The 7513-nt window shown below is 37.5% G+C and overlaps 1 pseudogene; it reads left to right on the plus strand.

Moving 5' to 3' along the window:
* The first annotated feature begins 203 nt into the window (after positions 1 to 203).
* LOC108306674 lies at positions 204 to 655 on the plus strand (annotated as a pseudogene).
* Positions 656 to 7513: the final 6858 nt, after the last annotated feature.

Genomic DNA, 7513 nt, shown 5'->3' on the forward strand with positions numbered 1-7513 from the left:
CTACTAAAAATACAAAAATTAGCCGAGCGTGGTGGTGGGCGCCTGTAATCCCAGCTACTCAGGAGGCTGATATGGGGGAATTGCTTGAACCCAGGAGGCAGAGGTTGCAGTGAGACGAGATCCAGCCACTGCACTTCAGCCTGGGCAACAGAGTGAGACTCTGTCTCTAAAAAAAAAAAAAATCTAGACGGCCACCACCTAAGCGGGAGCTGCCAAAATGAAGTTCAATCCCTTTGTGAAATCCAACCAAAGCAAGAATCGCAAAAGGCATTTCAATGCACCTTCCCACATTTGCAGGAAGATTATGTCCTCCCCTTTTTCCAAAGAGCTGAGACAGAAGTACAACGTGTGATCCATGCCCATCCAAAAGGATGATGAAATTCAGGTTATACGGGGACACTATGAAGGTCAGCAAATTGGCAAAGCAGTCCAGGTTTACAGGAAGAAATCCGTAATCTACACTGAACGGGTGCAGCGGGAAAAGGCTAATGGCACAACTGTCCATGTAGGCATTCACCCCAGCAAGGTGGTTATCACTAGGCTAAAACTGGACAAAGACCACAAAAAGATTCTTGAACGGAAAGCCAAATCTCGCCAAGTAGGAAAAGAAAAGGACAAATACAAGGAAGAAACAATTGAGAAGATGCAGGAATAAAGTAACCTTATATACAAGCTTTGATTAAAACTTGAAACGAGGAAAAAAAAATCTATTTACAATGGCATCAAAAGGAATAAAATACTTGAGAATAAATTTAAGAAAAGAATTGTAAGCCTTGTACAGTGAAAACTACAAAACAGCATTGCTAGAAATTGAAGAAGACTTAAATGGAAACACAACCATGGATTAGGAGACGTAATACTGTTAAGATGGCAATACTCTTCAAACTGATCTACATATTTAATACAATTCTATCAGAAACCCAGATGGATTTTTTGAATACAATGGCAAGCTGACTTTAAATTCAAATGGAAATGTGGCTGGGCTTGGTGGCTCATGCTTGTAATCCCAGCAGTTTCGGAGGTCAAGGCAGGTGGATCATGAGGTCAGGAGTTCAAAACCAGCCTGGCCAAGATGGTGAAACCCCATCTATACTAAAAATACAAAAATTAGCTAGGTGTGGTGGCAGGTGCCTATAATCCCAGCTAGTTGGAAGACTGAGGCAGGAGAATCACTTGGACCCAGGGGGGCAGAGGTTGTAGTGAGCCAAGATTGTGCCACTACACTCCAGCCTGGGCAACAGAGTGAGACTCCATCTAAAAAAAAGAAGAAAAAAAAATTCATATGGAAATGCAAGGGACTCAGAATGGCTCAAACAATCTTGAAAAAACAAAGTTGGAATACTCACTTCTTAATTTCAAAACAATAAAAATGCCAGTAATCATGACTGTAGTACTGGCATCAGGATACATATGTAGATCAGTGGAACAGAATTGACAGTCCAGAAACAGACCTACACATTTATGGGCAATTAATTTTCAACAAGGGTTCCAAGACAATTTACTGGTGAAAGAATCTTTAACAAATGGTGAGGAGGTAACTGGATATAAGCATGCAAAAAGAAGCTGAGCTCTTTCCTCACACCATACTCAAAGTTAACTCAAAATGGATCAAAGACCTAAGTGTAAGAAGCTAACAGTATGAATGCTTAGAAGAAGACATAGGTGTAAATCTTAGTAATCTTAGATCAGGCGAGGGTTTCTTAGATGTGATATTTAAAACAAAGCAACCAAAGAAAATAGATAAAATGGTGTTCATCAAAATTTTAAAAGGCTTGTGTGTTTCAAAGGACACTATCAGGAAAATGAACATACAATCTACGTAATGGGAAAAAATATTTGCAAATCATATATCTGATAAAGGCCTAATATCTAAAACATATAAAGAATTCTTACAATTCAGCAACAAAATTTCAAGTCAATTTGAAAATAGAACAAAAAACTTTAATTGGCATTTCCTTCAAAGAAGATATGCAAATAGCCAGTAAGCAGCTAAAGAGGTGTTCAGTATCCTTAGTCATTAGGAAAATGCAAGTCTAAACCACATTAAGATACCACTTTACACAAATATTATTTTTAAAAAGATGGAAAATAAAAAGTGTGGGTGAGGATACGAAGAAACTAGAAGCCTCATATATTGCTGGTGGGAATGTAAATATTGTAGTGGCTTTGGAAAACAATGTTGTAGTTCCTCCAAAATTAAAACATAGACTTACTATATGACCCAGCAGTTCCACTTCTAAGCATATAACCAAGAGAATTAAAAACATGTTTATGCAAAAACTAGTATGCTAATGTTCACTGTAACATTTTTTACCCAAAAAGTAGAAAGAACCTGAGTATCTCTTAGCAGTGAATAGATAAACAAAATGTTGTATATTTATACCATAGAACATTATTCTAAAAAGCAATGAGGAATTGATGTGTGGCATAACATGAATAGACCTTGAAAACATATTAGTAGGTGAAAGAAGCCAGACACAAAAGGCCACAAGTTGTGTAATTTCATCCGTTAATATATAAAATGTCCACAATAAGTAAATTCATAGAACCAAAAAGTAGACTATTGGTTGCCAGAAAATGGGGGGAAGAGAAATGGGGATTAACTGCTTGTAGGTATAGGGCTTCTTTTTGGGGTGATGAATACATTTTGGAATTAGGTAGCTGGTGATAGTTTGCATAACTTTGTGAACCCACTAAAAACCATTGAGTCATGCACTTTAGAATGGTGAATCTTATAGTATATGAAAAATATACCTCAATTTTAAAAGAGAAAAACATAATGCCAAGAAAGTTGTAAGAGTTGTCACCAACACTTGTTATTTCCCATCTTTTTAATGTTTTGTATAAAGTGGTATCTTACTGTGGTTTTGATTTGCATTTTCCTAATGACTAATGATGTTGAACACCTCTTTGGGTGCTAACTGGCTATTTGCATATCTTCTTTGAAGAAATGCCAATTAAAGTTTTTGTCTAATTTTTAAATTGACTTGCCATTATTGTTCTGTGGTGCCAAGAGAACAATAAATACATTACTCCAGAAAGAGAAACAAATATATATGGAAATATATTTGTTAAAGGTTGCATTAAAATCAATGAAAGAAGTAAATTCTTTAACAACTCGTGTTCACAATATTGCCTTTTCATGTGGAAGAAAGTAAAATTAGAATCTCACTTTTCACCATATAAATGAACTCCAGTGGGATCTCTATATAACAAATAAAACTATAAAATATTAATACAATTTAGGAAAATGTTGTGTAGCCTGAGCTCAGGATGACCTTCTTAATTGAAAAAGTTAAAATCCATAGGGGAAATAATTTTTTGTTTTTTAAAATAGCATTTAACAAGTGTGTGACAATAAACATCATACACAATAGCAGGAGAAGATGGAAAGTAAATATCTACAGCTGAAATGTCAAAGTATTGCTCTCCCTAATACAAAGCTGAGAAACAGAAACTTTTAATGACCAATAGAGAGATAGGAGGTAGAAATATGACATTTTGTAAGCTGGAGAAAATAAAAGTATTAGGATAAGAGAACTTCTCCACTGTCGAACATTATTATGAGTCCGCCTGTAGTGTAGTCTGTCTAAGTATCTCTTAGCAGTGAATAGATAAACAAAATGTTGTATATTTATACCATAGAACATTATTCTAAAAATCAATGAGGAATTGATATGTGGCATAACATATCAATTTCTGGGGTTCTTACCTTCTAGCTAGAACTACTTAGGAAATTTTTGCCTCATCTTGATGGAAACCTTATTTTGTTTTTCTGGCCAGGAGATTTTATTTACAATAACGTCTTATTTTCCTTTCTGGGCTTAGAGAATTGGGGTTCACATTAGTCTGCTAAAGTGCCACAGTAAAACACTGTAGGCTGGGTAGCTTAAACATCAAGCTATTATTTCCTCCAAGTTCTGAAGACAGGAAGTCCAAGATCAAGGTTCTGTCCACTTTGATTTCTGGTCAGGGCTACCTTCCTGGATTGCAGATGGCCAACTTCTCATAGGCACTTGGAGAGAGAAAGCTCTCTGATTACCTCTTTGTATAAAGACATTAGTCTTATGGGATTAGGGCCCCGATCTTACAGTCCCATTTAATCTTAATTACCTTCTTAAAGGTACACATAGTTGCACTGAAGATTAGGGCTTCAATGTATAAATGTTAGGGGGACACAAACATTCAGTCTATAAAAGTTCTCCTGCGCTATTTCTGCTTCAAAGCGCTACACTCTTGCTGAGGCAGTGAGTCTAGGGGCTCTGACTATATGTGAGAGGGAAGAGAAAAGGAAGTCAGGCACAAGTATCTCAAAAGTATTATCTCACTACATTTGGAGTAAGAAAATGTAAAATAAATTTGAATATTCAGTTAGGGAGAGAGTTACCACATCATAATAAACAAATACTAGAGAATATTGTGAAGGTCTTTAAAAGCATGAACCATATATGCATTGACCTGGAACTCATAGCAACAACATCATAAAACAAAAGCAAATCACAAAATAACATGTACAGAGGAATCTCATTTGTATTAAAAATTAAATCAAAACCTTTACGTTGGTACACAGATATACCAGAAAAGGTATGAATGAGAAGCGCAAGTCGCCACTGAAGTGGTATTGGAGATGTGCAACAGAAACTGTTAATTTCCCTCTGAATACATTGCTGCCTTATGAGTTATTACAATGAGCAGGTTGTCATTCAAATGACTGGAATTTTAAAAAATAAAAAGATGACCAAAGGACACTGCAGTCAAGGAGAGAGAATGAGAACAGTCTGAGATTAATGCAGCACGGTCATGTGTCTGTCCCCACGGGTGTTAAAACCAGGGTGATACACACCATGCAGGCCGTGGGCCTTAGCTTTATTATCCAGAAACTGGATTTGGTTTTTCTATCCAAACAGAATGGACTGACCTCTTGGGGTGAGACTACTAACCAAGTCATAAAACAAGAATACATATTAATAAGATAGTAATTCTAGAATACTGATTTATTGATATCCAATGGGGGAAAATTTCTCCAATTTGTGACACACTTATTTGCACCTGGCTTCCAAAGTACCCTCCTACTATCAGGGTACTCAGAAAAGGTCGTGAATACTAAAAACATATTATGGGGATTATTTCAGCCAAATCAGGGAACCATCCGATGACACTTTCTGGCTTCCTGGATGTTTGGAAGACAGCCTGCAGCTTTTGATGCTGTGTTTTGATAATGTGCTCCCTCTCTCTTTCTCTCTTCCCGCTCTCCCTCTTTTTCTCCCTCTGTGTCTCTCCATCCCTCCTCCTCCTCTTTTTCCTTTAGTCCTCTTTCCTGTTTCTCTGTTCCTTCATTTACCCCCTCCCTTCCTTCCCTGGGACCTCTTCTACTTGCCTTATTCCAGAGAGTTTTGTGGCTTAAGTATAGCGCTCACCTTTGGGGTGATCTCAAGACCCAGTGATTCTTCACCCCCAATTTAAGATCTGGGAGAATGTCATTATAGCTTTCTACATGCTGAGTTTAGTAGATATTGAAAATACCACTTTTAAGGTTTAGTAATCTGAGAAAACTCATCTTACTGTTTGAAAAATCAATGCCCCAAATTATAGAATAAAAATCCATAGGTAATGCTTTTAAAAATAGAAGAAAAATTAAGTCAATACAGTTTTGATAGAATGATTTGAAGACAAAAGATAAAATATTGGAGAGATATCAGTTAGATAATCAGTGGACACATGATAGAAATGCATTAATGTTCTAAAGAGCAGTTTTCTTTGAAAAGCCTCTTTTCCCTCTTCCCATATTTCCAGGCTTACAGGGAAAAAGCAATATATTTTTTTTTTTTTTTAAAAACTAGGGAACACAGTGGTCTCATGTGCTATACTATTAAATTTGAGTCAGTCAACCCTCCACCTTAAATATTTTTCCTTATATGTTGAGAGATTATTTTTTAAACACCATCAATCTAAATGACGACTTTTTCTGAAACACCTGGGTGGCTCAGCAAACACAAATATGAATTTAATCCTGCTAGGAATGAAAATATCTGCTCACCTCTGGCAAAATTTTTGACTTATGAGTTCATCGTGTTTCAGCACAGCACTGCCTTCCACTAGGGACACGATACATTAATGCCGAAGTCACACCCTGATTACAAGGAGCATGCACTCCATCACCCTTGGCCAGGCAGTATTCCCCCAAGTCCCATCCTTTCATGGTAGCCCCTTTTCATCTGAGCTCATTTTTAAGATGCCACTTGTCCTATCTTTGAGTTCCTCTGGGGAATCCAGATCAGAATTTTTTCACTCTTGCACTAAAGAAGTAGCCACTAGCTTTGTGTATATTAAAACAAAATTAAAAATTTATGTCTTCAGGCCGGGTGTGATGGTTCACACCTGAAATCTTAGCACTTTGGGAGGCTAAGGCGGTCAGATCATGAGGTAAAGAGATCGAGACCATTCTGGCCAACATGGTGAAACCCTGTCTCTACTGAAAATACAAAAATTAGCTGGGCATGGTGGCAGGTGCCTGTAGTCCCAGCTACTCGGGAGGCTGAGGCAGGAGAATCCCATGAACCCGGGAGGCGGAGGTTACAGTGAGCTGAAATTGCGCCACTGCACTCCACCCTGGTGACAGAGCAAGACTCCTCTGTCTCAAAAACAAAACAAAAAAAATTATGTCTTCAGTTACATTAGACACATGTGAAATGCTCAATAGCCCCAGTAGTTAGAGCTACAGTATTAGGCAGTGCAGAGAACTTTTCCTTTACCACAGACAGTTTTAGGGGAAAACAGAAACAAAGGATGTCTCCTGTCTCTCCTGCTGCATGAATACAGCTGCCAGGTCTGGCATTTTCATAGCTGTATCTTTAGGGTCTAGCTCAGTAGTTTTCACATGGCACATACATAAGTCACTAAATGTATAAATGCATGAAATGAATAAAATAATCGAATGAATGAATGGATATTGCCATTAATATTGGTTTTCCTTGGTCTTCCTGAAGTTTTTCATGAATTGATTTTTATTTGACCTCGATGTCTCAGCTTAGATTATACTTCTGCAAGGAACCCTGCCCTGTCTGATCCTCCACACTGGGTTAGGTCCGTTTCCCAGTGTCAGTCTTTATATTCTTATGGTGATACCACCAATACTTTTGGAACTGCTTGCCTGACTTTTGGTTTCTCCCCCTAAATTAAAAAAATGTATTAATTTTTTTTTTAAATCCATAACACAAGCACAGTGCCTAGGAATTGTGCTTGAAGGAATCTTTTTGCCCTTTAACATTCACTTATAGGCTACTTAGAATGATATCTAAAAGTGCTTAACTGCCTTCAGAGTTTTTCTCAGAAATACTCCCAAATTAGATTCACGTAGTTAAAGAAAAACAAAAAATATGTAGTGTGCATAAAACCCACTACAACCTCAGGCTGTCCGTTGGCACTCTTCGGCCCGCTAAGGCAACAGAACTCAATCTGGACAAAATGATAAACAGGAAGTAGTTACGAGCCACTTCCTACCAACCTCAGCGGA

The sequence above is a fragment of the Cebus imitator genome, unplaced genomic scaffold (genome assembly GCF_001604975.1).
Source record: "Cebus imitator isolate Cc_AM_T3 unplaced genomic scaffold, Cebus_imitator-1.0 Scaffold73, whole genome shotgun sequence".
Classification (NCBI taxonomy): Eukaryota; Metazoa; Chordata; class Mammalia; order Primates; family Cebidae; genus Cebus; species Cebus imitator.